At 33.3% G+C, this 22936-nt stretch overlaps 1 protein-coding gene across 3 annotated transcripts in view; it reads left to right on the forward strand.

Moving 5' to 3' along the window:
- The window catches only part of LOC113496965, a 53827-nt gene that overhangs the window by 20044 nt on the left and 10847 nt on the right, over positions 1 to 22936 (forward strand). The window contains exon 1 of one of the 3 annotated variants that reach the window (XM_026876372.1): positions 12914 to 12962. The exons of 1 other annotated variant lie outside the window; for it this stretch is intronic. The gene's annotated coding sequence lies outside the window, so the exon portion shown is untranslated. Of the gene's footprint in view, positions 1 to 12913; positions 12963 to 21137; positions 21544 to 22936 lie in introns of those variants that run through there. One more of the 3 variants, XM_026876374.1, reaches the window with a different exon arrangement.

The raw sequence follows: 22936 nt of genomic DNA on the forward strand, positions 1-22936 counted from the left end.
TATATTTAAGCGAACTCTCATATTTACAGAAAACACAAAACCCTTGTGCGTAACTCCGACTCAAACCTCATTATGTTATCCAGGTTAAAGACCTTTCATATAAGTAAAAAAAGATCATATAATAAGAAAAGACAAGTAAACTCAACATTCGTCTGAATAAATCAATTCTCTTTAGAAGAAATACTAAGAGGATAATTTCTCGAGTAATATCACAGTTCAATGACCGATATTCAATGAGGCTTGACGATAAGCATTGTAACAGTTCATGAATTAGAGTAATTTGCTGAAATGTACTGTTTTATGTCTACATTTTGTATAGGATTAATGAACTTTTGAATATCTTTCATGTACTTACTATTCTTTATGAAATTATGATTATGAAATCATTTTTATCTCCATTCAAGAAAGGTTGTTTAGTTAACAAGTTTTTAAATATATTTTTTATTTAATTAGAAGCAAGCTATGATTTCGAACGATCGATAATAATATAACAATAATTACAAATTGTTTGTTCCAAAGTGAAGTACTGCAACTAAAGAAAAATAAACCATGTCTTTACACTTACCATTATACTAACAACTAAGTTCGTTCAAAATCAAAAATCAAAGTCAAAAGTTTTTATTTCAAGTAGGCCGTCTTCCAGGCACTTTCAAAACCTTACAATGATGGCTCTAGTTGCGCGGTTCCAAAGTATCATTCTTATGGAGAAAAACCTTCAAGAAACTCCATAAAAATGTTCCATTCAAAATTTCGTTCGTATAGAGAAAAACAAATAAAAACTTCTGATAAATAATTTAACCTTGTTCACCTCTATCTCACCCACTTAAAAAAGGTCACAACATGCTCTATAAAATTTCTAAAAAAGACTAGGTACTATTTTTATAATCTCTAAGAATAAATCTATACTTACTAATATATAAAGCTGACGAGTTTGTTTGTTTGTTTGAACGCGCTAATCTCAGGAACTACTGGTCCAAATTGAAAAAATCTTTTTGTGTTAAATAGACCATTCATCAAGGAAGGCTATAAAGCATCACGCTGCGACTAATAGGAGCGAAGATGCAAAGAGCGAAAATGTGAAAAAAATAGGGCAGGTATTAATCATAACTTTATGTCTTCTAACCACGCGGACGAAGTCGCGGGCAACAGCTAGTCTTAAATAAAACTCGCTGAACCTTACGCAAATAATAAGGCATTGTGCCTAGTTTTTTAAGGCTTTCTTTCGCCATATATTTTCTATCTGGGTTATATTGTTCAATATTCTATTTACTCTTTACAAGAAAAGGCTCTAGGGTTTCTTTCAAAACAGCCTGACTATCTTATGTTTGGTCTACCTAGAGACCGAAGATGGGAATTTAAGAATAGGTAGTAATATTATATTATCCAACAATATTTTGGCTTACGTAAATGTGTTTTATATTTTTTGTATTGAATCTACTGTGACTAGATGTAAAAATAATTAATATTTTAAGACGTCTACAGTGTTTGCATCTTTTTTGTTCCATGGCCAAAGGTATATCCTTCTGTCAGTCTGTATGTCCATCACCAGGCTTTGTCTCACGAACTGTGTACCTAGAGTAGAAAATTAAAAGATGTTGTATTGTAGGCGATTAACCTGACTTCCAATGTCACAAATTTTATGAAACATATTTTTTTGGGATGACTAAAACACTGTCGTAAAATCGTCAAGCGAGTAAATCTATCTTCATTTAGTGTTTAAACAGGAAGTTTAACATTACAAACTAATAAATAACAAAAGTCTAAAATATAGCGTGTCAAATCAAATTCAAGTACTTCAGTTAAACAAGAAACAACACAACAATTGTAAACAACGTCAAAGTTTTTATCGAACAAGTTTGACAGCACGCGATGTTCTGAAACCGAAAGTAATTAGTGCATTATAGACCTTATTGACTTTGTAATAAGGCGTGCTTCCAAGAAATGATATAACATGAAGTAATTGTATGGAGAACAGTTTAATTGGCGATTGCTAATCCATGATTGTATCTGATGTTTAATCTTCGTTTTAATTATGTTGTAATTGTCTCTGGATGTTGGTTTCACTGTTTCATTATTACCTGGAAACGATTTTGTTGCACCGGCTACTTATGATACAAACTTTCGTTTGGTCTAAGAAAGTTCGCGCCTTTGAGAACCTGCCTTCTGGGTAGGACCTTTCTTTATCTCGTGTCGAATCGAGTGATCTAAGCGTCTACCGTCTTAAAAATCTTAGTATGGTTGTAGAAGCGTGACAGAGCAATACACGGCATCTCTCTTCCACCACACGTCACGTGAAATATTGTTGTCTTAAAAAAAACACCCCCGGACTAAGTGTTCTTATTCCTGTGCCGTGGGGGTCGTTTTACAAACATTCAGGTCATATGCACAAAGAGCCCTCAGGACAAGCATTTGCGGATCACACAAACGCTTGACGCAGAGATCGAACCCATTACACGTTGTAGTATAATCATATCCGTACCGTCAAGTAAACGAAAGAGTAACAACTATTCATTATCATGACACTACTATCACTGACAGACAAACCCTAAAACCCTAGAAGACCAACCACTTTACAAATAAAACTTCGAACAATATTTTGCTCGATTCTCTTCGTGCAAATATAATTTGGTATTACGTCAACCTTAAGAAAATGAAACACAATTATAATGCTAGTGCTCTCACATAAGTATAGTTTGATATCGGAAAAGAAACTCGCGGTAAGTCACGTACTGACAGACGTGATGGGTTGAGATGTCATGAATGTTTAATGGCCTACCAATATCTCTATAAAAGCTGCTGAAGTTGTAGAAAAGAGATGCCGTTCTACGTAATGTACACCGTCTCGCTTGCACACTGGCATAATTGAAACTTTAGCTTAAAGGTTGGATGTGAACTGATGTTCTCGGTGGTCTTGCTTATTTGTCATTTGTAAAAAAAGATAGCTCGTATTGGATAAAAATGTATCACTTTCTTTAGAGTTAAGTGCTTATGAAAGTATAAAAAATACACAAAATAGATTCCAATGTTCATTCTATTTATAGATACACAAGCTTCGAATTCACCATTATTTTAATTAACTTCTGTAAGGTACGGTTCCAGGAAATTTGTAAAGATCTAGGAATTGTTTACAATTCAAATGAATCCCATTTCAGGGAATAAAAATACCATTTCAGTTGTAAACATTTCCGATTGTTTTTTTTTTATAAACCATTTAATCGCTAGTAATATAAATACACAGCATGATAATGAAGTTACATTCAAAACAAATGACTATTCTATTCCATACACCATATTCTAAAAACAAAATCGCAATTCGCAGTTTATAGCCTCGCAGCCATTAATACATAAAACCCCTTGGTACACGGTTCCATTAGCAACAAAATATTAGTACAGTAATCTCGTTTGTTGCTACAAAATCATTGAGATAAAATCTCCGAAACCCAGCACTATACAGGCAGATTCTGTTAAATTACTCGTATAACTAAACACGCTTTACTCGTTTACAAAGTGCTATGGACATCCAATGTTTAAACCCTCACGTATTTAGACTGCAAAACGTGTTGTGGCGGCCGAGAAAAAGTGCACACTTTATATTCTGTTTTTTTTTTGGAGTAAAATTTGTGAGAAAGTTTTTTTTTCGGGTTATGTGATACTGGCAAGTGGAGAGATTCTGTTTTATTATCAAATGACCTTGTGTTTTTTTTTTACTGTGATATACTATTATCCTAGAAGATGTTACGTGTATTAATCACGTGTATCAATCGTAAGTAACAGAAAGTCGTGATAAAACATTTGGTTAATTTTGAGACAGCTGTTTAGAACTAAAATGATCATAGATAATCTTTTTTATTTGTACCATGGTTTTTAAAGATATAATTAGTCCTAAAATGTATTCAAATAATTATTAACTGAGAGCAATTAGAATAGTTGCAGCAGACAAGTACATTAATGAAGTTTTAATGTTATTTTATTTAAAAAAAATGTTAAATAGACGCCCGTTTTAGCTACCAAAACCAAGTCAACTAAGTGCATATTAATGCTTAACCAATCACTCAAGTGCACAACCCAGTACCGAAGTTACATTAACTAAATGTCTTGTTAGGCCCGCATGCATCAGACTACATTAACGGTTATCTATTAAGTTAATTAAGTTCAGTTAATTGACTCCAAGTTTAGTCATGTCAAAGCTGCGTGTATACACTAAGTCGCTGTATTGATTCTGCTTTCAATCATGTCTTGGGATAGTACACGGTACTGCAACACCGTTTTATCATGCTCATAGAAAATTTTGTCATTTTGAAAGCAATGTTTGAGGCATAAGAGATTTTTAGTAGAGGAACATGTTAATCAGATCAGATATGTCAGTGCAATTGGTGTATACATAACAACATACATAGCTACATATACAGTTTTGCATGGTACATACATAAGCAACAAAATATGTTTAAAGTCGGTTTAAATAGGAAAATAGAATCCGGTGAAATTGATACAACGTATTTTGCTAAAAAAATCCGCTCCCTTTTCTGCAAGATAGATAAATAATGTCATTAGATATACAGATAGATAGATTTTTTTATTGCACGCCACATATGTCTATAATAAAGATTTTATGAAGCAGGTTAATTATAAGGTGAGAAACCATACACGTAATGTTAAAACCTTCTCTACATTACCGAACCGAAGTTATTAAGTTTTTAGTATAATTAAAATCTTACACGACACTTGACTCTTTAAACGAAATTACACAAAAAACATTTCAGATTATCCTTAATTAAGTGTAATAATTTCATATTGACACTAATTACTTTAATTTAACAAGCAAGTTGATTCGAACTCGCTCATTATTACGATTATCTCATTAAACGTTATTAACTTGGCATCGGTATGTTATTTACGTATTATTTAATCACGTTATTCGAATACCGTATTTACAGACTACGTAATAACTGGGAGTATCATTACCATTTTACGTTCTTATTTTTTTTCTTTAAAACGACTCCCGCATTGAAACATTTTTGCTCCTTGTGTCATGCTTGTCCTACGTGGGGATCGAACCAGCGACACACCACGCTCAGTGGGTTTGGCATGGTTACCTCAAACACCTCCCTCAACCAAACAATAAAGATTCAGTTGCAAATAAGACTACCAACAAAAAAAATTAAAACAAAAAGTGGTGCAATCAATTTGTCCTGAAGTGTAAATCATTAAATTAAAAGCCAACAAAAAATAAAGCAATAAAGAATCAGTTGCAAATATAACAATCAATAAACAAAATTGTAAAAACAAAAAGTTGTGCTATAAATTTGTCCTCATGTGTAACTCGCATATTATTCGTACACTACGGGCCATTGTAAAGGCACAGTCCGCGGTGAATACGATGCATCCAGTGGTCCTGACACATCAATTATCTGCGTACATTTTCGTGTGTTCTCATTGTATTTATATAAACGCTGTAGGTTGGTACTTCGTAATTTGGACATGAAAGGAACAAAGGGTGTTCTGTGTTCGTGTGTGTCAATTGTTTTATATTCGATTTTGTATCGATAATCGTTTATTGAGTTTTGTTTTTAAGAGTAGCTCTGATATTTTGTAATGTTATATTGACATGCTTAGAGTGTTGCTATTTGCTACCAATATAAGAATCACATTAAAATGTTGTTTTTTCTATTAAGTACTTTATGTTGATTATTTCCAGGAACAGAAAAGATAATTGAAATGTTATGTACAAGCTTCAGCAAAACGCGATTTACATGATATAATAAAAAATCAGGAATAAAATACTGAAAACCACTCCAAAATCAACTATCGAAAACACAGCACAGGAATTGTTTTAATTTAAAAATAAAATCGAATCGCTTTTAGAATAAAATGGAGAAAAAAAAATACCAATTCTTCGAACGGAATTCGTATTTAAAAGAACTGGGGTATTCAGCGATATTTTTTACTCTTAAATGAGCAATCAGCCAGTATTTTTAAAAACAAAGCAGAATCAAGTTGCATTCATGCATAACATTTTTATTTTTCTGAGAGAAAGCAGGTCTTATTCGAAAATCAATGAAAACGACTGTTTTGTTTCGGTAATTTCTATTTTAAAATTCGAATGTGTTTGTGCCAGTACTATTTTGTAGTCTAAGAACTAATTGCTTGTGTAAATAAAGCCATTGTGTATGTCTATTGTAGTACAATCAAATTATCAAGTTAACACTTCTAATATAAGTTTTGGACATGCAATAATAGTCCTTATTCTAATTCAGTTTTGAGTTAATGTTGCATGTTGTAGTAAGATACATGATTACTGATATTTTTTGAAGTAATAAATTAATACAGAGATGTAAATTAAGCATTTTAGTTTAAGTTTGATAATAATACTAAATTACCAAGATTAAATCGGAAAACGAATTTAGTGTTCTCAATTCAGAATTCGCTTTTGCTTTTGATAATGGACATGCAAAAACCATTAAATTAAAATTCTGTATAATTTGGATACTAACTTTACAAATGTACACTTACTTAAAAATAAATCTTTTAAAATCTAATCTATTTCCATTTTTGCATCGAATAATCAAGCGAAAGAAAGTCCAATGAAATCAAGTGCAGCCTGTCTTCTATAAATAAAGCTAACGGTCGAACCTTTTTAGGTTAATCCATTAACGGGTACCTAAGGTTGATAACCCCTGACTAATTATATGCACCATTGCAGTTATAGGTACGTAACTTCATAATGAAGATGCGAATGAAAAAACAAAAAGATTTTATATTTAATATTTTTTGTTACACGACTACATTAGAAGAGTAATGCATTTCCAGTAGGTATATTTGTTTTGGTTAGGTTGCGTAAGTTGTCTAAGAAACTACTAATCCAATTCTGAAAATACTTTCACTGACTGCTGCATTGCTATTTGACAAATAATTGAAACCTCAATTGGGGTTCGAATCCGCGAACTTATTAGCGCATGCTTCTTTTTACCAACTAATCTGCTGAGGTCACTGATCAGGAGTTCAAGTTTATTCAATCTTTAAAGTGAAGGAGGCTTTTGTTCCACATTGAGACACATAGTATAGATCGTCATTTTTTAGTCTTTATTTAACGACTTTCATACAATTTGTACATGACAGTCCAGTTATAAACAGAATATTCAATTGCAAAAAAAAATCCTCCCTTTCTTTTCTTAAAAGAACACACTCCATCAACAAATGACAAATCTCACATTTAGGTGATTGTAATTTTCCCATTAAAAAGGGAAAACTGTTTAATAGAATATGTCCGGATCTAATCCTATGCGCTTTAATTTCTAAGTATTGATTATAACACTATTCTGAAATATATAAGTACATTGTTATTAGAGACAAATGACTAACATGGCATAAGCCATTTGTTAGCTACGTACCGTAATAAAGGTTGATAGCCCTTGTGAATGTTGTTGAATGTTTCGGTAGTATGTTGCTATGTCAGCCTTATCAGTAAGGAACTTGTTTGCTGATTTCAAGTTAGTTACTGGTTACTGGTGATGGGTTCCTTTTTCCGCACGTAGGCTCCAAGTCGGCCCATTGTGCGTCAGGTGGCTTTGGGAGGCTGTCAGTCCAGCCATTCCAACTCCCTCCAGAAGCGCAGAAGTCTCCTGGGACGTTTGCAGGCTTCTGTGACGGAGCTCGGTGAACCGAGGATCCCTGCCCGGCATTCCGCGACCCCCGTGCACTCCAGGAGCACGTGTGCCGCTGATTCTTCATGTTGAAGACAGCCTCTACATAGTGGACTATCTGTAACAGTGATGGTGAAAAGGTGTTTATTTAGTGGAATATGCCCGGTCAGCGAGCCCACCACTATTCGTAAGTCGACTCGCTTTAGCCCAATCAGGCTGCGAGACAGTCTTGGTGAGCGGATAGGGACCGCTTCCCTTGACTGTCTGCAGCCGTTTACCGTGGCCCAGCGGTCGTTGTCAAGTTAGTTTACTAACACTAATTTTAATGATACTTTTTTCTATTCAAATTAGAAAATATGTTGTTCCTTGACCTAGTAAAGAAAAAAAAACACTTTTACTTTTTTTCTAAAGTAATATTGTAGTATTCCGCATTAATAAAAGATATATCTCTAACAATGCCCACACTATTTTACAAGTACCAAAAACAGTTACTAAAGTCCAGTCCAGTTCAGTCCTCGATTAGCGGTCCCATCAGTCAAGATTACGTTCTAACGCCGAAACTAACACTATTTGTCACTTGCAATATGACCGCCGTAGTTAATTCCTCAGCCTATATAGGCCAGGCCGGCTAGAACTGAACCGTGTTGGTAAATTATACTAGGATGTGGTGGGAAAAAGTGGATTACACATCCACTTTTTCCCACCACATGTGTTGATGTGTTCTCTTTGACTTAATATAATGCATAAGGTGTTCGTTAGAGTAAAATAGGTAAAATGTTCTTTTGAAGAAAGCGTTTTTTCTACACAATAATTGGAAATTCATTGTATTGACCGTAAGTGTTCCGCCCCAAGCTAAATTTATATCTATACTTCTATACTTAATATATAAAGCTGAAGAGTTTGTTTGTTTGTTTGTTTGTTTGAACGCGCTAATCTCAGTAACTATTGGTCCAAATTCGAGGAAGGCTTTAGGCTATAAACCATCACGCTGCGACTAATAGGAGCGAAGATACAATGGAAAATATGAAAAAAACAGGGCGGGTATAATTCATCAATAACTTATATCTTCTACCCACGGGGACGAAGTCGCGGGCAGCAGCGTTCTAATAACGGTGCGGGCAAAATTCTTAATATGAATATTGTCATTTTAATACAAAGTCATTCATCGGTAATTGTAAATAGCAGAATTGGGACCGTGGCATTTCCTTTATAAAACTTATCTAGAACTAAGGGGCTAAAACGAAATCTTAAAAAAATACTTTTGTCGTCGAAAAAGAGAGACAGCAAAGTAAAGTAAGTACTCTGATTCGCTTCCACAAATAAAAGGACTCCCTTCAAAAGGTGATTGAGGCCGCCAGTATTTTGTTAATTTTTATAAACTCATATCCACTTACATTTATTAATAAAAAACATGCTTTCCAACAAGAACCGAAGACCAGGAAACTTCTAAAAAAATAAAATTAAACCTTCTCTAGAGCAAGATTTTAATGAGCAAACAAATTAAAATCTGATATTAATTATAATTAAATAAAGTGTTCTATTATGAAACCTTCAAAGGTTATAAAGTTGCAAACCAGTTTAGTAAGTTAAGAATTTATTTTATTAAGCGGCTTTTCTTGAAGGCAGTTTGAGGGAAAACATATATGTTTTTCATTAAGGCTTAAAGCATTTTAAATCACTTTTTGAATAAAGCTGCAGTTATACAGCTGCACATACAGTTATTAAAATAAATCTCATGAGCCGTTCACATTATTGGGTATTTATAAAAAAAATCCAATAACTCCGTCTGATAGATTTCCAAAGATCATGTGACGTCACTTATCAGTAGAAACTATTTATCGACAAGTGACGTTATTAGTTCTCGATTTGATTTTTTTTCGTTACCTAGTACTGCTATTTTTGTTTCATTTAAACCTATTTCCGTGCCTATATCATCTTATATCAAGACATTTATGTGAAGAAACATTTCTTGTTATAGGCTGGATTCGAAAATAGATTAGCTCAGAAAGAGAGGTAATCAATACTCATCCAATCTGACTGCTAAAAAAAATTACAATCTGTTCATATCCAATGTATCCCAATTTATAGCCCAGATATCCTACTAATATTATAAATGTGAAAGTTTGTGAGAATGTATGGATGTACATATGTTTGTTATTCTTTAACACAAAAACGGCTGGACCGATTTAGTTGAAAATTGATATGCAGATAGGTGATACTGTATATTTACGCCTAGAATAACATATTTTTGTAGTTTTTACCGATTTAAAGCGAGCGGGCCCGCGGCCAACAAACAAACACGGGCTAGTTTACAATATGAGCAATCATTTTACATAAAACCTTCTTTCGTTTGAAACCTTCAAGACTTCAGATACAACCTTGATATTCGTCAAGATTAATCTTTCAACGTAACAAGGACCTTACAAAGTACCTGTGGTGACAGACATACGTCAGCTAAGACTTATCTTACGTCAGATGCTATCTGTGTTATCTGTCATCAACATAGATTAAATTGGGAGTGGTTTAAGTAAATGCCACACCTGTTTGTATACTTGTAAGACTATTTTAATATCAATGCTTTAAAAGTGAATAATATCATCATCATCATCATCATCATCTTCATCAGCAAATTTTCGGCCACTGCTGGGCATAGGCCTCCCCAACTGCAATTGAATAATACACGTGGTTAAAGTTCAAGTAATGGTATAATATTATCATTGATCCGTTTGCTGTTAGAGGGTGCAAGTTAATATAGTCGAATGATGGCAATAGTGAAAGAGAGATATGTACCGCACTACGCCGCACTGTGCCGTCTTGCTTCTCCGCGACACAAGTCACTATCCAACTACACCGTTTGATCTGTGTACCGGAGTCTCATCTAAGTTCGAAGTCCAAAAAGGTAGACAAATTTGCCTACCAAGGTAGACAAATAACAATGCTAGTGTGCGTAAAACAAAACTACGAATAAAATAAATTATAACTGACTCATGAAGAAACGAAAAGGACTTTGGTAAAAAACATTAAACTTATTAAAACAAGACTCCCGCATTAAAGACTTTTTGTCTCAAAAAAATTATAAATTCAATTGTCAAAAATCGAATAACGAATAATCTCCAAATACAATTTAGTTTTAGTCAAAACCAAGAATTTTCTATTCACTTCTAAACAATTAATGAAAAATGAAAATGAAATTCAATGGTAAATAATCAGTTCAACCAGAGTCAAGGTACTCCCATTTCAAAAACAAGACTCTCCAGCCACTGCTAAATATTTAATACATACATCTTTAAAAATTCATATAATTAAAACATACAAAAACGCATCTTCATTAGGAAGTGCACTCATGCTCAGTCCATTTTACAACCGCCAATTACAAGAGTTTTTTAATAAACACACAACTCACTGCAACCATTTTGATTAAGTAATCTCCTTAGAATATTGTGTTCAAGAACCGTGACGCTTCTGGCACGGTGATTGATCTATGTATCTTACGCTAAGGCTGTCTGCGGACTGTGCGACTTTTTGTCGCATGATACTTGCGACAAATAGTAAATTTGTGGTGTTATGTTTTTATTGTTAAGATTATGACCTACTTATGGTAGGAGGATGGGGAGTCCGTCAGTGAGACAAAATAACGCAATTCGTATAAAATAATATGTAATTACAAAAAATCCAATTATAGTCTGTATGAAAAACAGTAGCATCGAAGAAGTAGGCCAAAGAATCATTGGCTTAAAGATCTGTAGAGATTTCTGAAAAACGGTCAGATAGTGCAAAATATAAAGATAATTGAGACCTAAACACGACAGGAGGACAGAAAGAACATATAAATGTTTGTCTCGAGCCGATTAATAGAGATGAGAAAAGGGGAAACTAGATAAAGTGGCGCCGATCCGCGTTATGTTACGAATTACCTTTCCATAAAAGGTCCAGTATCTTATTTTGTATCTGCAAAGTAATAAATCACATAATTTAGGTTCTAAGCATGTAAACCTTAAAATATCCTCTATTATTATATTATCTATAGATAGCTTAAACAAAAGCCAATTATGACAAGTCTTAAAAGGACAACAAAAAATCTTCCTGATTTTTATTTCCTTAACTTATTAATTAAAATACTATACAACATTCTAAGGATAAATATTAATATCAAATTCAGAAACTAATTAATTATTTATCATAGTAATGTTTGATAACAACGAGAATACTTCAAATGTTTAGAGTTTCTCACATACGTTTTATGTGTAATAGAGTCCTTGTGGTAAATATTAATTAACTACTGCATATAATGATGCTGTTTGAAGGTTAATTAATTACAGAAATTGATGTTAGATATTTTAATGTAAAATTTAAGCTATGAAATAAAAACAATGTTACATTATTATAGACAAAATTATAAAAATTGAACAGGGCCCCGATTCTGCTATTTTACAATGGCCGACGAATGAATGGCATTTGGATTAAACTTGAAATTATTCCTATACTCTTAAGCATTTGCCAATACAATAATTAGAAGTTAATTGTATTGATCTTGAGTGTACCGTCCCGTACTGAATTTACAATGATTGTGTAGAAAAATTCTTAAGAGAATATGAAAATTGACATTTTAAGCCAAATTTCATTCATTCATCGGCCGTTGTAAATAGCAAAATTGGGGCCCAAGAAAAGCATTCGTGGCTCATACAAACGCTTGTTATAACGTATACCACTCGGATATCCGTGCACACATGTTTGAGTTCTGTGTTAAAAAAAAGACAAAAACATAGTTAATTGTATGACCCATCCACTACTGATAATTATTGTGTAAGAAAATCAATATATAAAATTCCCGTGTCACGATGTTAGTTACCGTACTCCTCCGAAACGGCTTAACCGATTTCTAGCAAATTTTATATGCGTATTCATTAGGTCTGAGAATCGACTAAGATCTATATTTAATACCACATTGCTCACACTAAAAAAACTTATTTTTTGGACGAAATTGTTTGTTTTTTTTTTAAGGGCATTTAAAATAAATACAACTAGAAAAAAAATATTCGGCAAAATAACGTTTGCTGGATCAGCTAGTATTTGTATAATAATTTGTAAACAATAATCGTGTCATCCCCAATCGCAAGTTTGCAGCCCGCCTTCTGATATAAAACAATTGATAGTGATAAATTTAGAACACCGCATTCAGTTGTCTGTCTACATGCGCGTAAAGGTGTACAGTGCATTATCTATTAATAATATTGAAAATAATAATAAAAAAAGCAATATTTGTGTTGATTTTTGGTCAAATAATAATAAGATTAAGAACAGTGAAAGTATAACATGAATAGTGTAATTATATAAAAATATAGTGTTGTGTTTTATGCGTATCAGTGCCTTTACTATGCAAATAAGTTTATAATGTTTTCATAGCAAAATAAAACAAAACAAATTTTAATGAATGGGTGTGAATTTGGTAAACAATGCCATGCAATTAAACGTTTGTTTTCTAGTCGTCGAAGATTAAGAATTAGTTCTGAAGCTAATTTTTACGAAGAAATAGGAACGTAAACAAACCTATTTATAATTTTAATTGAATATTCGTTATTTATTTTTAAACATCAGACTGGATTTAAAATAGGTTCTCAATTGTAATTAATAATACTGCGATAGTTTGTATCCTCTAAAATATAAATTCCAGTTCACTCGTGTATGTGACCTCGGTGGCTTAGTTGGTAAAGCGTGTCATGTAGAGCCAGGAGTTGCTGGTTCGAGTCCCGGTTCTTTTTCGGATGCGAAATCAATAAAGAAAATTTGAATTTTCACATTGTGTTATTTGCTTTTAGTTTTGAAAATTATCCGCCGCGCATTGCTTTCTGCATATTCAATAACTACAACCTATTAAGTAAGTAAGTTGCCTCAGTATTCTTCTTAATGCAATATTTATCGATCGGTCCCATCATCAATAACATTTAAGAGCCATATAACTTGACAAAGTATCAAACACCTTTCATTTATATATCACATAAAACCTTGTCTAAATAACACGAGATGTGTTAGACTTAAAACTAATAATTTACTATTTCGTAAATACAGCCCTGATGAATCAAAAGTCTGCCACTTAAAATGGTCACGCATTTAGTAGCAATCTCGCGGATTTCTACAAGCAAGATACAGGGTATCTGATTGTACGGTAACTGAATACTAGCTATGGGCGTAACAGTGGACTATTCACTTACTATTCTTATAGAACAAAGTACAATCACTCGAAATGCTGTAGGGTAAAAAGGCTTACTATCACACATTTTGGAGTTGGTATACATGTATGAAAGGTATGGCGGTTTTTCTTTCCAAAGTCACTTGTGAAAAGCCCTTTTTTTTGTCTCACAAACATAAATTGATCAAATAACGGTGAATGGAACTTACTCATGACGTCACTTACACGAAGACGTTACGTCACATTAAATCAGGGCACCTCTTCGCAACTTTAAATCAGGGTATAATATTACTTATTGTAAATACACACATGTCTTTTTGATTACCTATCTAACGGACTAACAAACGTTTCATTGAACAAAAGTGAAAGTTAGAAAACAATGAATTGGTGTGATCTTCATGTAGTAGGTCAAAACGTAAGTGTCTTTCTCTGTCCAGTGTTACACGTGATACACGATCATTGTTTAAACTGTATTGAGTTTTGGTTACAATGAGGCATTACCTACTTGAACGTTTCGAAAACATTTGTAAAATTTAACCCAGACATAAACAAATAAATTGTCAAAAAGGATATAAATGGAAATAGGATTTGTACACAAAAATCTTCTTGTTTTCAAAATGATTTTAAATTTCTTAATCGCTGCTTGTTTTTCAATAGAATTGGTGCCAAAACAATTCAATGAAATATAAGAATTTCAATGAGATTTTTTTAATGAGAAATGAAATGAAATCATTTATTCTGTAAGTAGGATATATCATCACTTTTACAAGTTTTTTTTTTGAGAACGCTGGAGTCGACATTTCCTATCTGACTACCCTGAGAAGAAATGTCCATACAAACTCAGGGGTCACAGTCTCTTTTGAAGTCCAGACAATTTCGAATTTTCAATTTAGTACAGTAGAGAAGACTACGAATCCAGCCTTCTATAGAACTAGCAGACCTACACGACTCCGCCCGCATGGTATATTGCTATAAAACATAATTGTTTTTTTGTCGAGAAAACTATATGATACATCTAGTCCCTCCAAGAACGTTTACATGATAATCGGTTAAATATTTCCCGCTTGGTCTCTCTTACATTTATAATATTAGTAGGGATAGTATGAGTAGGCAAAATAAAATAGAACAAGTAATTTTTAAATACCGCACCCTTAGTACCCTTAGACGCCCTTTAGTACCGTTACCTACACTTTTAAACTGTCGGTATCTATACGTAAATAAATAATTGATAATATTATCGTAGATTTAATAAGATAATACAATTTTATACTAATTATAAAAATTCATAATAAATGCATTTTGTTATAATCATTGTTAACTTTTATTTGACAAAATATTTTTTTTTTACGATTAATTAGTTTGATAAGTTTCTTATCATCGAAAGTCATTAATTTAACTATTGACATTCCTGTTAAACAATTTTCGAGATTATTCGATATTATCTTTCAGTTATTGTGGATGCATGAAACATCTGTCTGCAATATTAAAAAAACTGAAAAAATAACCTACTTGCGTCCGTTGGCCATGTTTTATTTGTTTAATCCATGTATTACAAAAATATTTTAAATCTTACCTCCTTTTTACATTACGCAATAAGTGCAATTAAATACAAATAATAAATATCCAATTCGCAGCACTTTCTGCTTATTAAAATTACCAATTACCAAACCATGTAAAAACCATAGAAAATATGTAAATACTTTCTTATTATACATACACAAACATCTATCAATGCACAAAAAGATAACTAAACATGGGATTGTTCCGCATTCTCTTCTCTTCTTAAAAAAACGACTCAAGCACTAAGGAATTTAATCCTTGTATCGCAGAGGGTTACCAAACATACAACTCACATGCACAAAGACACCCAGATTCAGAATAAGCATTCGTGGATGACACAAATGCTTGTCCTACGCGGGGATCGAACCCGCGACACGACGCGCACGGTGGGTTTTTGGCGTGGTGACCTCAACCACTCGGCTATCCGTGCAGTCAAGTTTAGTAATAAACCCGGTTTTACAAAAAAAAAAACTTTGAAGAAATAAACTGATTATTTTCGTAGAGACATCTTAAACCTTTCAAAACTCAGATTTCGCTGTCACGTGAGATCAACTTCAACAAATAAAAACCATGTGATTTTATTACATAAAGTTACCATCATTCATATTTTGACGCTATCTTCATCTTTTATCGTTTTTGATTCGACAAAATCACTCCGATTTGTTCTTATTTACGGATGAATATAGCTAAGAGTGTTATGGGAAGTCAAGGAGAAAATATGATGATAATGCAACTCCTTGCTTGTATAAAATAAAGGTCAATCTGTTATGTTTTCAATGCCAAACCGCTCAACCGATTTCGATGAAATTTGGCCTAAGAATGGCTTGTGCTCCAGAACAGGCATATGTGTGAAGTCCTGGATAAAGTTAGATTTCTTTTAGCAAACCTTTTTCAGAATGATAACTTTTTTATTTATTTATTTAATACAGCATGGAAGGCTTACAGCTAAATACAATTCTAATATAAAACAGTTTGTGCAACAGTGAGCCAATTAGGAGATCGCATAGCAATTAATGTTTTGTGAGCAAAGATAGGTAGAAGAAATATAATAAAAAAATAAAAGGAAATTACTCGTACTCAAAGAATTTTGTAGCCTCTAAAAATATTTTCTAAATTTTTATTAGAAAAACACACAACCTATATTATAAAAATTGTCTCCTTTTAAAATACAAGTTTACCTTTTAAAACTTCACAAAATAAGTTAAGCATTTTAATTATAAAAACGTAACATACAAATATACAATACGCATTAGGTAATATTATTAGTAAGGATAAGGATTTCCATAGTTAAGCTATCTATTGAAACGGTAGATAAGCAGTGATAACAATGTATTACGATACTATGAGAATTTCTCAGAATTCTGTTTGTATATAATACCATTATTACTTGTGAAGTAGGATTATGGAGCAAGGGCGGTTGACCATTCGCAGATTAAGTGATAATTATTGCATTTTAAATGGTTGTGAGAATCTTTAGATTCGTAAATAATAGCAGAGTTATTACTATGAAATCTAAAAGCTATTGGCAGTATGACTGTTGCATTTGTGGGAGTAAGATGGCGGTCTACAAGCCTAATCATCTCACTCTTCTCTCTCTCTATTTCAGGCAATTGTAAAGAAAATCAATGATGAAAATCAAGCATTTTTTTCTGTCGAGAATCAATATCGCGGTTTGTTGCGCATCATAAGTTAGTTAGATGACCTCTATCATGCAGACGAATACTTTATATTGACAAGTCATCATTTATTATAAAAAAACAATGGCTTAGTAATGCGTTTACCAAAGAATGTATGGGCTTGCTTTATCCTCAACTGAGAGTGTGATCATTTGTTATCAGGAAGTTTCTTCACAACAAAGTCCTAACTAGAAAGAAAATTGCTAATTGGAATTCAAAAACTTCGAATTTAAAATAGGAAAAAAACAAAAGTGAAGTAAAAAATGTCATTTTGCAATGCACAGTGAAGTGGCTTGTTATCTCGCCGACAAACCCAGTTCGGCACCTGTCGGATAAGATAAGATATAACTGTATTCATTAACAAAACATTCCGACTTGTTTATTTATGTTGTATTCATATCCTGGATTACCTATTGCCAAGACTTCGAAAAATATTACTAGACTTGCTGCTACAACGGGAGCTTTTCTGTAGGGCTAAAACAGCGATTAAAACAAAAAATCTTCCAAAGCGGTCCAGCCGTTGATGAGGTCCGATTTAGACGTACTTTAAAATACCACTTTGGATTATGAACAACATTTTTAAGACATATTTTGGGTAGCCCGCAAAAAGGGGCATAAAAAACGAAAAAGGATATCAAAAATTGTAAAGCGGAATAGTTTTAAGAGAGAAAGTTGCTTGAAACAAAAACAGTTTTACTTTTAAAGGTAACTTACTTTGGTATCTTTATAGAGTTTCGATTTTCATTCTCGTATAAACATTGTATCATCAGATTTCTGTCGCGGTTGCTACACACATAAACCTTAGATATAGCCCCATAATGAATAACAGGAAAATGTATATGACTCTTACAAAGTATTAGAAACTGTTAATCCACGGTCGATAATAAGGATTTCATTAAAATATTTATAGCACATCATAAATTATTTTGTGCTGATAATGATTTCTTGAAAGGTCATTAAACTAGACCAAGGTTATTAGCGCCTTGCTGTCTATTTAGAATGTAAGGAGTCAAAGTTAGAAGTTCAGGACTCATGTTCTTATTATAATGGAGAATGTCTGTCTGTCAGCCTATAGATACTTTTGTTAATCACTATGCTGTATCATAAACCGTTAAAGCTAGACAGTTAAAATTTTCTCATATGATCATATTTCTGTAGCCGCTATAAAAACAAAAAAAACGACGTTCAGCACTGTTATATTTTTATCTGTACGGAATCCCCAGTATTGCAAGTCCGACTCGCACTTGGCCAGTTTTTCCTGAGCCCTCGCAAACTACAAATCGTTTACATGCCGATAATTATACAACGAGTCTAATTACAAAATTTTAAATAATTTATAAACTTTGAGAGAATTTAAAAAAGGAAAACACCTTTACATGCAGGATTCTAAATTTACCTATCTACTAGACATGTTTGTGTGTATATGTAAATATGGTACATACACACACACATTAAATGCCGAAACAAGGACAACAGTATTTGCCCTGTCAATAATATCGTTGTGGGTTTCCTAATGATAACACAACACACAAGCCCTTTGAGAATCTGATTCCTGAAATACTTGTTACATGTGATATTATGTTAAATCTGTTTTAGACACAACATTTTGATAGCCTAGTGGTAATACCGTTGGACTGCCAAGTCAAAGGTTTTGAGATCGATACCAAGGCACGCACTAACTTTTTGAATGTTATATTCGTTTTATAAATAAATATCACAGCTAAAGTGTTTCGGAGTATGGGTCCTGCGATTGGTCTCTTTAGGAGATGCAAGTTCGATCCCAACGCAAGCAAAAATCTTTGAAAAAGTCACATTGATAGTTTGCCTGCGTTGGAATTGAACCTCCACTTCGTGCATCAATGCAAAGACCACCACATCGATATCATAACTAATTTTCTATCAAGAGCTATTATTTTTAGTAACTTTTTGTTATTTGAATTATGTTCCTCTTTTCAAACGACATTTAGTTTCGCGTAAACAGGCCTGATTTTTTTCATTCCCCTGAGACGAAAATCACTTTTATTCGCTTCCTCATAAAAAAGTATTTCATGACAGTATGTTACAATTATTTTCGCCAATCCCAAAGATGAGTGTGCCTTGGAATTTACAACTCATTCGAGCCCCAGATTATCTTGTTAGATAAAACTGTTGTAAAAACATGTACCACATAAAAAGATAAGTACAGAGAATATAAATTTCACTGACATGTTGTTTGAAACATAAACAACGGAAATTTTAGGTCAAATATCTTCATTAACATTTGAAATACAATGTTAGCATAAACATAACCATGTTTTCTAAAATTTACATAAATTCTTTTCATAGAAAAGGTAATTAACAATCTGTGTTTAAGACGTAAAGGGTTTGGTTTGAAAAACGTATAATAGTGTCTTTTTATTTCGGGTTTTTTTTCGATTCGTTTCGTAAACGGAATATGACAGCTATGTAGGTACTTTGAATACCATACGCAACGAATTGCAATGCATTGTTACATGTGCCAAGTTCCGGCCAAACGCGGGAGACATTACACGGCACGCGATATAGGTTTAGTCAGGAAGAGTAAGAGAAGACTACTCTTTTCCACCTCCAAAGAAGTGTGTGGAACCATATGGATTCTCGGGCAAAGGAAAAAGGTTACTTTGAATATTGCAGCACTTCCACCACCCTTCAAAAGAAGGATTCTTTGAGTTATGGTAGAGAGACGCCACTCCACGCCTTTTTGAGTGTTGTGTCACAACTGCAACAGTCGTACTTAAATCTCCAAACAAAACGACATAAAAAAGGTTAAATTATGACAACTAAGTCATAGTTTTTGAAGGAAATCTTCGCGTTTATGTTGGGAAGATTGGCCGGGATCTGCTTATTAATGTTAATGAGTCTATGAATCATGTATATGAATAGCTATCAATGTTAATCTAAATCGGATTACTAACATATCGACGTTATCTGATGCCTTAGAAATAGAATAGATGACAATATTGTTCATCCATCACACCTGTATTAAATCTTGTATAGTTGGTGTTGTTTTCGGGTCTTTAAGAATTTCGTACCCAAAGAGGAAACATAAAACATAGAACTCCGCTCCTGTTTGTTTGTCCGTCCATCTCACAAACCGTCATAAATATATTTCTGTTGCCGATATAACAATAAACAGCAGGTTAAGCTGCGACTGATACGGTTATTTGATGGGTGATCAATATTTATTTCTTTATTTTATTTGTATAGTTTTTACGATACGCGATAAATAGCAATAAATACTTTTAACTAGGCTTGGTTAAGGTGGATTGTTAAAAAGAACATAAAAAATCTAAAACAATAAAAATTATAAAGTTTGTTAATCTGAATGTATACAATGACAGTATTCATCGTATGTTTAATTTACTGATAAGTAGACACTAGATAATCACTGACTCATTAATAAGCTTGCTTAAATCGCTAAGTACGTAATTTTCACGGCTATAGTAGGTATCGAGTGCCCAAGTATTCTGTACTTTATTCTACCTATATTTTAGTATATATTACGTCAATGTTTAATATGAACATGCCCATTTACGTGTTTTGGAGAACACCGGTCCAAAAATAAAGTCAAAAGTGGTCCAAATGTTCTCTTGAATAAAGATTATATTTTCTACGCTTAATCCTTATATTGCTCTTGTCATAATCGAACAATTGAAGATGAACAACAATAGCAACAGATATTACAACAAAAAAATTTGCAAGCTTAAGATAATTATTTGATAACGGTTTACTCACGCGTATTTATCGGAATCGCCCGACTAGTTTCGGAACCAACCGGAGTCTTTAATCATGAGCTAACGCATTGGCGAGACCGTCAATTGAACGACGGGAAATACCGAGTTTTTTAAATTATTTTGTAATAATAAATGCGGACAACATCACATAGATTGTTCTGAACCCAAAGTAAGTTGCCAAAGCACTTGTGTTATGGAATTCAGATACAACGAAGGTACCACAAACACCCAGACCCGAGACAATGTAGAAATGTGATTTTTTACATTGACCCGACCGGGGATCGAACCCGGGACCTCAGAGTTAGCGACACCTTGAAACCGGTGCGTACGCCACTCGACCACGGAGGTCGTCAAAACAGAGCAATTTCTGTAGTTAGGTACTGTAAGTTCGACTCTACAAACATCAATTTTACTCTGCTAATTCAAAACGTCCACACCAAAACCATGCAGCTTACTCATTCGTTATATTAATGAGATAATCAGCGAGTTGACATAGATATAGTCATTGCTGCGATAAGATACTAATATTTATCGAGATGAGTAATAAAAGCAGTAATGGACGATGCGTCTTACAATTTGAACGTTAGATGTTATTTCTCTGAGATACAATGTTAGAAGTACTTGTTCGGTGTTTGTTGTAGTACTTGTGAAGTGTAATGATAAGTGAATAATCTAGTCGCGTGTTTTTTAAGAGTGAAATTGTTGATAAGGAGATTGTGAGAAAATAAGTACGTATGGTTTTCCTTATAAACGATGGATTAACTTTCGTCAGGTTAGTTGAGCTGTAAAATTTAGCGATTGGGCTAACTAGGTAGGTACACATCATACATCATCATATATAAATCATAATTAAGGTTTTAAGTAAAGTGACTTTTTGTTTGAATTTCACTTCAATACTAGGTTGTAAGTTAATAAATTACTCTTAAATCCTTTTTTGTTTATTTATATTTTTTTTATTAATCATAGGTTTTATAGATAAAGCTATAATTTACCTACGTATACTGTTAAAGCATAATTAAATCGTCGGTATAATATTTTACCAAATCCAATTACTTATTTCGATAAAATTATTAGTGAATGCAGTACAATCTTCGTACAGGAAGCAGATAAAGGGGCAAGTAACAGACGAATGATGTAGTTTTTGCAGCAATTATCGATGTTTATCGAATTATCAAATATCAATATTAATAATATCGATGGATACATTTATTAGTAAGATTATTATTTTCATGTTATTATCAATTCATTTAATAACTCCACCTGAAAATCAGGTAATTTAACGTTTCAAGTCATGTTTGGAAGGATCTCAAACACTAACAATGACAAAATTAAAACGACGTTATAAAACGAAACAAGTTTGAAACGTTGGACTGTTCATTATTCAAATTTTAATTTCCCAGAGCATTTAAATTACCTAAGCACCCAAGAGTGGTCCATATAATTATGACACTGGCCAAAATTGCTGTAAGTATCAACAATTATTGATCAAATGAGAAAACAAAGTATAATCAATTTTGTTACTTTTTCGTGTATGTACAGATATCACAGGCTGCTTATAATAATCAAAAACGTAAGGAAAAAGTAAATCAATCTCTGTGCCTGCCTATTAATTAGACCTGTCCTCCGGGGGTTGTGAACTTTTAGTTCCTACCAGCCCAAACAAAGTTCCGAACCCAAACTTTCTATTTTCGACCTTTCCATCCACAGTTCACACCCTTCTAGTGACCACTCATTACCAAGCTAATTGTGAAACCATCATGATATTGTAGAGCACTTAATTCAACAGCAAATCTAGATAAATGTAGTATGTACGGTCAGCAGCAAAATAATAACAAATCATATTTAGTAGCACACAAATTGCTAATCTGCAATTAAAATTAACTAAATGATGCAACGATTTATTCACGCGAATTTTTCGGGATTGCCCGACTAGTTTCGGACCCCACCGGACTCCTTAATCATGAGCTGCCGCGGCGGGGCTCTTTTTAGTTGAAAAGAGGGCAAGAGGGCGCTGCAACCCCTTCGGACAATTACGCTGGCCCGGCAAGTATTACCCCTACTGGGCTTCTCTTTCAAGGAGCCTGAGGCCGTCCAGCACGGGAATGGCTCTGATAGTGCCAG

The sequence above is a fragment of the Trichoplusia ni genome, chromosome 8, assembly GCF_003590095.1.
Source record: "Trichoplusia ni isolate ovarian cell line Hi5 chromosome 8, tn1, whole genome shotgun sequence".
In the NCBI taxonomy this organism is placed as follows: domain Eukaryota; kingdom Metazoa; phylum Arthropoda; class Insecta; order Lepidoptera; family Noctuidae; genus Trichoplusia; species Trichoplusia ni.